The sequence below is a fragment of the Nelumbo lutea genome, chromosome 4 (assembly GCF_056320005.1).
Source record: "Nelumbo lutea isolate HS-2025 chromosome 4, American lotus-T2T, whole genome shotgun sequence".
In the NCBI taxonomy this organism is placed as follows: domain Eukaryota; kingdom Viridiplantae; phylum Streptophyta; class Magnoliopsida; order Proteales; family Nelumbonaceae; genus Nelumbo; species Nelumbo lutea.
This window is the reverse complement of record NC_142687.1, coordinates 21,844,537-21,853,215: the sequence shown is the minus strand read 5'-3', so window position 1 is coordinate 21,853,215 and position 8,679 is coordinate 21,844,537. Positions and strand designations below refer to the sequence as shown.

The following is an 8,679-nucleotide window of genomic DNA, read 5'->3' as shown; positions in this document are numbered from 1 at the left end:
CCTCTCCGCTGAAGCCTACCAGAGGAGTGTGAGCGGGTTTCAAATCGCTTTTCTGCAACTGCAATTGGTCGAACGCCGATTTGAATAGTATGTCCGCCGAACTGCCTGAGTCTACCAGTACGCGCCGGACATCGAAGTCGCTGATCCTTAGCTTTATGACGAGCGCGTCATCGTGGGGGTATTGAACACCTCGCGCGTCGTCTTCTGTAAAAAAGATCGGGTCTTCCTTCTTTGGCCTCTTGGGAGGTTTCTGTTCCTCTCGGGCTGCTTCGCGAACTAACGTCCTTGCTGCCGCCGAAGTGCATCCTGCCACCACCGAACTGCCCACTATCACGTGGATGGTTCCCAGACTGGCCTTTCTTCTAGGGGAGGTCGCTGCAATGCTTCGGCCGGTCTGTTGCTCAGCTCGGGGACATCCTTCCCGTGTTCCCCTTGCCGACTTGCTTTATTACTGTTGTCATAATGTACAAAATTTCTTAAGTACCTGCGACGGATGCGTCCTTCTATCTCATCGCGGAGATTAATACATTGCTCGGTGCTATGACCGTGATCTTTATGGAAACTACAATATAAATTTTTGTTCCGCTCGTTGGGGTTGCTCTTCAAGCGAGGTGGCCACTTTACGTAAGGGGCGTCCTTGATCGTCATCAGGATCTCGGTCCGCCTCGTGTTCAATGGCGTGTAATCCGTCCGAACTGCTAGGGGAGCTTGGGACGGATGACTTGGCTTCGCATCTCGGTTGTGGCCTCTTCTGTTGCCGAGGTTGGAGGGCTCGCTTTCTCTTTTTCTTTTTCCAACACCGCCTTCGTTTCTCTGGTTGATCTCTTCCTCTGTTCTCATAAACTTGTCCGCGAGCTTGAGGAAGTCGGCCACGGTTGATGGCTGGCTGGCCACCATGTGCCATTTGAATTCTTTGTGCGTCAAACCCTTTTTGGCCGCGGCGAGCTGTACTGTGGGGTCTAACCGAGGGATCTGCAGACATGCCTCATTGAACCGTTTGATGTAGCTCCGGATGGGTTCTCCCTCTCTTTGGATTACCCCGAAGATACTTTCCTCGGTTCTGGGACACCTTTTGCTGGTGACAGAGTGCGTAGTGAAGATCTGCACGAACTAGGGCCAGCTTTTTATTGACCCGGAAGCTAAGTTCCGATACCAGGTGCGGACCACCCCTCTGAAGGTGGTGGTGAAGGCCACGCACATACACGACTCGCTTGCCCTACCGAGGTGCATTTGCGACTGAAACGCGTCGACGTGGTCGTTGGGGTCAAAGGACCCATCATACTTGTCTAGAGAAGGGAGTTTGAAATCTCTAGGCAAGGGGACTGCCAATAGTTCCACTGAAATGGGGGAAGGAACTGAGAGAATGAGGATGGTTTTTACCTCGCCTGAGCTCGTTTCTTCCTTTCCTCTGAGCTCGGGTAGCACGCGGGTAGCAGTTTGGCGACTTCGCCGGTGCCTTCTTTGAGTGGGCCTGGTGCTGGCGCTGCTTGCCTCTGTGTTGCCGAGCTCGATGGGCCTGGATTGCTGGCCTGCTGCCAAGGCGCTGAAGCGGTTCTCCGTGAGTGGGAAATCGGGCTTGGAGCGTCGAGGTGACTTTGTTGGCGAGGTTCTTGACCCACCCGCAGGCTGCGAGGCGGGAGTGATCTTTCTTTGTTTTCGGCCCGGGGATGAGGCCTGACTGTTAGGGGGGTTCTGCGGTCGGGAAGCCTCTCCTTGGTGAGGTCGTCCACCTTGAGGGGAGGCCTTGACCGGCTTTGAAACAGGGTGCCGGGGGGGAAGTGGCCAGTTCAAGGGTAGCTGAGGGAATTGTTGTTGATAATGGTGTTGGGAGAGGTGGTGCAACACCTGGTGTTGTTGGAGTTGGTGCTGCTGGAATTGCTGCATTTGGGCCTGCATTGCCCGCATGCACTGCATCAAATCATCTATCTGGTTTTGGCGGGCTGCCAGTAGGACAACAGTCGGTTCCGCGAAGTTCGTTTCGACGGGGAGTGGGAGAGGGATGTTCAGAGGTGCCACCGAATGTGGCACATTCAAACTTGGGATCCCATCCACTGAAAGGGGGATGGTGAACTGTCCAATGCACACCGCCGGAGCATTAAGTTGCTCTCTGGTAGTGGCTGTTTCGGTTCTACGTCCGGCACTGCTAGAGGAGGCCATTTCAGTGTTGGAGTGGGTGTTGGGAGTTTTTGAAAGAAGGGTAGGTAAAAGATATTTAGAGGGAGGCTTTTGAAAGCTTTCCCACAGACGGCGCCAATCGATGGAGCGCAATTCGGTTGGTCTTAGCTGTCAACGAACTCGCCTCTGAGCTGGAGCGTCGGGGGGCCTGAAATGTGGAAGATGAGAGAGCTCCGGGGGGAACCCGGTGTGATAACTCCGAAGCTCAAGTTAGTAATCTCTCAAATGCAAATTGTAGACTAGACAGCGCAAAGTTCACATACCTTGTTTGTTGGGGGCAGGGGGTTCTTATAATCACTTTGCGCACTCGCTCCGAGGCCCTTGTCAGGTCGGGTATGATTACCCTTGCGTCTGTCAATTCGGTCGCCGTCCTTTCTGCTGGGACAAAACCGTCACTGCCTAACCGTCTCTCTAACTGGAGATGGCAGTGTCGGGTGGCGGTGGCAGGTGGCCGTTTAGAGTGCGGCCGTCAAGCGTCAGATCCCAAGTCAGTCCGGTGCGGCGCCCTCGGGTACGGACTTCCTCAGTGTCAGGCATGGTACGATTTGTTTGGTTTTGGTGCTCGGAAGGTGACACGGAGTGGTGAGCGAGGCGAAGTCTTGAGTTCGGAGGTATGTATAGGGCGGGCCAGTTTGGCGAGGTGTACCCCGAACTGCTACAAGGTTGGCCAGTTCGGCGAGGTGTACCCCGAACTGTTTTAAGGTTGGCCAGTTCGGCGAGGTGAATCCCGAACTGTTACAAGGTTGGCCAGTTCGGTGAAGTGTACCCCGAACTGTTGCAAGGTTGGCCAGTTCGGCGAGGTGAATCCCGAACTGTTACAAGGTTGGCCAGTTCGGTGAAGTGTATATCGAACTGTTACAAGGTTGGTCAGTTCGGTGAAGTGTATCCCGAACTGTTACAAGGTAGGCCAGTTCGGAATGTTTTCTGGTTTGGGGCCAAGGGTGAGTTCGGGCCCACAGTAGAGAGTTCGGTCCGCTGGTGTCTCCCCTTGGTGTTCGCGCCTTTGGCTCGCTTTTATGCTGAGCTATTGTTTTTGCCACGTATCGCATAACTGTAAGATCGGGCCAAATCTTCCTTCATCAGAAATGGACTCTACTGAGTATGTACCTAGTTAGTTTAAATTATATTTTGTCAAAACATAAGATATATATATATACTGTGAGCAATTTATCTTCTTCAACAGTCTTAATGTCCCTTCCTCCACTCCACCTATCCTCAGGAATTCAAAGTCACCCTGTACTATAGTTAGAGCATTATGATCAGGAGCTCGGTACTCGGTGGTAAAGAATAAAGATCAAACAGAATTTCATTACACCCAAGACAATATGAGATTCGTTAAGGCCTTGATTTTGGGATAGATGCTCTTTATTTCAGCTTTTATCTACACCCATTTGCTGGATGAATTACTAAACGTACCATATCATAAATCTAGGCCCAAAGGGCGTCCGTTGATTGAGGAACCGTGAATTTCATCTAAAGCAAGTGTTGTATTAAAGATGAAGATATAGTTTTACAAGAATTGTTTTAAATAACGAGTTACAATAAGAGGAGCCCAACAAACATGCCGACCAGTCCTGTTAGGCCCAAAGGACCTTGGCAGCCCAATGGTATTCGTTTAGGTTGTTAATGAGATTTGGTCTTTGACAGGCTAAGCCCATTCTGAAATCATTAATTGCACCAGGTTTACACTTTTCATCATTATTTAGAGCTTGAATCTCCTACCCACACTTAGGAAGTTAGGACCATATCATATACCTGTATGCTATCATGTACGGAGAGAGCACTGGCTGTAGTGTTCTGTGGGTAGGAAACCCAAAATGCATTATTTAGCCCGTGGGCCATTTATAAATGGAATAGCCATAGTAGTAACCAATCAGATGGATTTTCATCAAATTCAGGGGATTGTGATTAATCAAAGCCTGTATCATAGATTTTTTTTTCTTTCTTTTTTAATTCCAATTAGATAAATTAATTAATTCCAAAGTGGTAAGGCGGAATCCACCTATTTAAATTTTGATTCTACAAATTGCATGATGACGCCCACTAATTTTGTAGGCAAAGTTCCAATGATTCGTTATTGCTGGAATTAAAAAATATAGATGTACGTTGCTACATGATTTGTATGGCATACAATATAAAAAAATTATTGCTATTTTTGTTTGGTTTACTTGTAAATTGGCAAAGATTATTTTTGGTCAATTAAACATTCTCATGCTTAAATGTTTTAAAACCCGATCTAAAGAAAATTCGATTTTGTTCTTATAAAATTGATCTTTACACCAACCTCACAACACTTCAGCCTGCATTAATAGCATTTTCCATGAATGAAAACATACAAATAAAAAGATGTTTTCAATGCATGGCTGCAAGTCTTGGGGAAAAATAGAACAATTTCTCTATTTTCTTTTTTTTTTTTATCATTTTCTTTTAAACCCTAACTAACCCAAATGGAGATATATTGCTTCAACAAAGCGACCAAAAAACAACATATTCTGATTTTCTGGCTTCATGTTGACATGCTGATCTCTTCTCTCTCTTTCTGTAAATGAATCTTCTCCATTGGAGAAGACAATGGAGTTCACATCTGCGCCCCACAACATCCCACAGATTATTGCCACCGTGTATTGAGAATATCTCCTGATGATATACCAGAAATGATGATATCATCCGAAGATGTTCCCACTACATGGCAGGGATGTACTGTGAGACGTTGTGGGACACATACCTGAACTCAAGACAATGAACACTCCAAAGTAAGATAATTTCATAAATTAAAAAAAAATGATAAAATAAATTAGAAAAAGGTAATTTGAATATTTAAAAAGCTTTAAACAATTATATAAGAATCTTTTTCGAAATTAATTGACAGTTGATGGAGGGGGTATTTGTCTAATGGCTAAAGGTAAGAGGTCTTTATCGCAAAGACGCAAATCTGAAGTATAGGGGTCTTAGAGAGAGAGAGAGAGAGAGAGAGAGAGAGAGGGGAAGGGAGGATGACAATATATTGGCCAATACGCAGTGGCGTGTTGAAGGGTTTATGCTACGTCATTTGACTTGAATATCTTAACCATCAAAAATCTTATTTCTTAAACCAAGAATCAAATTGGACGGTGCAAAGCAACTCTGCTAGCCTATTTAAAGCAGGCATAAGGGGAGTGCCAAAATCAAAAGTGCAGTGAAACCCCAAAGCAGCGAGTGGGAGGAAAGAGTAGACAAAGGGGGACGGCGGAAAGGGAGCTGAAGCTAGGGATAGTTTGGGTATGGATGGGTGGGAAAGAGAACGTCAGGATTATTTAGAAATCTCCTCTCTCTTTCCGATCCCACCCATACCTAAGCTCTCCCTGTGTTCTTCCCTCTCCGTTGTGTCTCCTACATAGCTGGTTCCGGCGGTCGCAGTGGGAGGGTAAGTAGTCGGAACTCGGAAGCACTCTGGGTATGCTTTTACAGTTTTACTTTCTTACTCAACTCTGGGATCACCCATACATTGTTCTGAAGTTGAAAAAAAATCTGGCTGTATTTAATTTTATAGGATCATGCTCTGGCGCTCGGTTACAAACAGATCGGTTGTAGATGCTTGGCTGCTTGCCTTTGCCTTTGCCTTTGCCTTTGTAACAGAGTAGGGCTTAACTCTAACATAACTTACATTTGCCTCACCATTCACCAATCCCAACAGGACTCTGGATTTCTTAATTCGCATCACGTTCTGAGTGTTTAGGCAAGAATGATTCAATCCATGGTCAGGATTCTAAATTACAGTCCCATAGTTTACTACTAGCCCCTATAAATCGCATCCTGCCCATGAATTTAACATCAATCTACGATCAGATTCATCCTGTAGGTGGAACTAAAGAAAAGGAATTCTGAACTAGATTCATCGGTCCCAAAATTCTTCTACCCACTCGTTGTAACAAAGTAGGGCTTGATTATTCCTACCCTAACCCTATCGTTTGCAAGATAACCCACAAATATACCGGGAGAATGACTGATTAATCCAATTAGAGTTTTCAGAATTTTATAGCCCCACCGTACATGGGGAATGAATTTGACCGTGAAGTGATGCTAAATTTACGGGCAGATGCGATTTATAGGAGGGGAGCTGTCATTCACCATCTGACCATCCACCCTTCCTTCAAACTCAGCAAATAAATTGAATCTTTTTTTTCCCTGATTTCCCATAATATAGAAGTTTTTTTCATTGTGCCCGGCTCATGAAAAAAATGGACCTTGTCCAATCCGGTTCAGTCCAATGTGAGTCTATTATAAATGGACCTGGTCTAATCCAGTCCAATGATTATGCCTTGTTTGGTTCGCAGGATTAGGGGTTTGGAATTGGAATTGGAATGTGTTATTCCGATTTTAATTGTTTGGTTGGACGGAATCAGAATCTCATTTCCATTCTTGCTGGAATGACACTCCCCCGTTTGAGGGAATGACCATTCCCTATCCCTCCCATGGGAATGAAATCTCATTCCTGTTGATTTTAATTCCCATTCCTATTCCTGTTTGAATCAAACAGATTATAGGAATGGGCCATTCCGATTCCGATTCCGACTATGAACCAAACAGACCCCACAAAATCAGTAGGCAAGTCATCGAAGCTGATATTTACAACTAGATCTGAAAGAGTATGTGACTCATGAAGGCCAAGAAAAATTTCAGAATTGAATGTTTGCCTTTTGGTGCATGGAATCTATTTATAGAGGTGGGAGAGGAGACCTTGAAGAGTTATCCACACATAGCTCGGCTAGCTTAGGTTGTTGTCAAGGAGTGTCGTGGCTTGCCCTTGGCTCTAATCACCATTGGTCGGGCCATGACTATGAAGAAAATTCCCCAAGAATGGGAATATGCGATTACATTGGACGGATTAGGTCCAATCCAATATGTCATATTGGTTCATCCAGTCTATCCAAATTTAATGTCTTATTGATTCGTCCAATTTGTCCAAATAAATTTTGATTTTGATGGTGCGCAATCCGGCCGGTCCTAGCTGTCAACGACCTTACCTCTGATTAGAGCAACAGGGAGCCTGAAACGGAGAAGATGAGGGAACTCCGGGTTCAAGTTAGTATTCTCTCAAAGGCAAGATAAAACCAGATGATGCAAAGTTCACATACCTTGTTGTTGGGGGTAGGGGGCCTTTTATAACCACTTCGCGCATTCACTCCGAGGCTTCTGTCAGGTCGGGTATGATTACTTCTGTGCTTCTGCCAGTTCGGGTGTCATCCCTTCTACTGGGACAGAACCACCACTGCTCCTTGTCGGAGCCGTCTTTGTAACTGGAGATGGCGGTGGCAGGTGACTGTTTGAAGTGCGGCTGTCAAGCGTCAGATCCCAAGTCAGTCAGGTGCGCCGCCCCTGGATACGAATTTCCTCGGTGTCAGGCATGGTACGGTTGTTCAGTTCGGCATCCTAGAGGTGAAGTGCTGGAGTGGTGAGCGAGGCAGAGTCTTGAGTTCGGATGGAGGTGTGTCCCGAACTGCCATGGGGCAGGCCAGTTCGGGTTATTGCCCTTTGTGTTTGGCTTGCGGCCTAAGGGAGAGTTCGGGCTTCTTATAGGGAGTTGGGGCTCCTAGTAGGGAGTTCGGACTGCCGGTACCTCCCTTTGATGCTCGCGCCTTGGGCGCACTGTTGTGCCGAGCTATTGCCTTCGCCACATATTGCGTAATTATGAGGTTGGGCCAAATCTTCCTTCATTAGATTTGGATAGAGTCCAACCCAAAATCGATCCATTGACACCCCTAGCTTGAACTATTGAACTGCGGTTTGGTTGAAGGTGTTTTTTTGTTGTGTGTGTGCAAAAAACGGGAATAATGTAAATGCTTTGAACATCAAGATAATTGCCATTGTAAGTAAGAAGCAGAAAAATGACGATTCCCCCAACTCGTCACCATTTGTAGCACCTTATCTGGATTCTGCGTCTTTAAACAGCATGCTTGCGAGATGTTCGGGTGAGATGTGGATGTCTTCGAAATGATAAACGACAATCCCCCATTTGTTAGTTGTTTTTAGGGTAAATTATAAAGAACTCCACCGGTGCTATAGGGTCAGTGACAAATGATCCCTATACTTCAATTTGCAGTAAAGACTCCCTAAACTTTAACATTAGACAAAGACTCATTTTACCCTTTTTAATTTATGAAATCATCTTATCATTTTTATACAATGTTCGCTTAACTACTGAAATGGTTTCTAGTTCATTGTCTTTTCCATTGAAGTTCATTATCTTCTCCATAAAACCAACACAAAATATTCATTTTTTTCTTCTCATAGAAATGAAAGAAATTTTATTCTCATAGAAATTCCTGAATTGTCTTGATAACAAGCTTATTGATTGCCGAGCTTTAATCTTTTTCAACTTCTGTAACTCATCCCTTAGTAGGAAAGTTTGATTCACCCGAAGCCACTCATTCACTTTAGATTAAATTGATATTGAAACAATGAAACCAACAGAAAAAACAATAACAAGAAAACCGATAAACATAAAAATGATTAGGGAGATCCAAT

The 8,679-nt window shown here is 45.3% G+C and overlaps 1 long non-coding RNA gene across 1 annotated transcript; it reads left to right on the top strand.

Moving 5' to 3' along the window:
- Positions 1-5,338: 5,338 nt before the first annotated feature.
- LOC148854537 (uncharacterized) lies at positions 5,339-8,277 on the top strand. Its single transcript, XR_016094791.1, has 2 exons — positions 5,339-5,578; positions 5,705-8,277. It is a non-coding gene; the product is annotated as an uncharacterized LOC148854537 (long non-coding RNA).
- Positions 8,278-8,679: the final 402 nt, after the last annotated feature.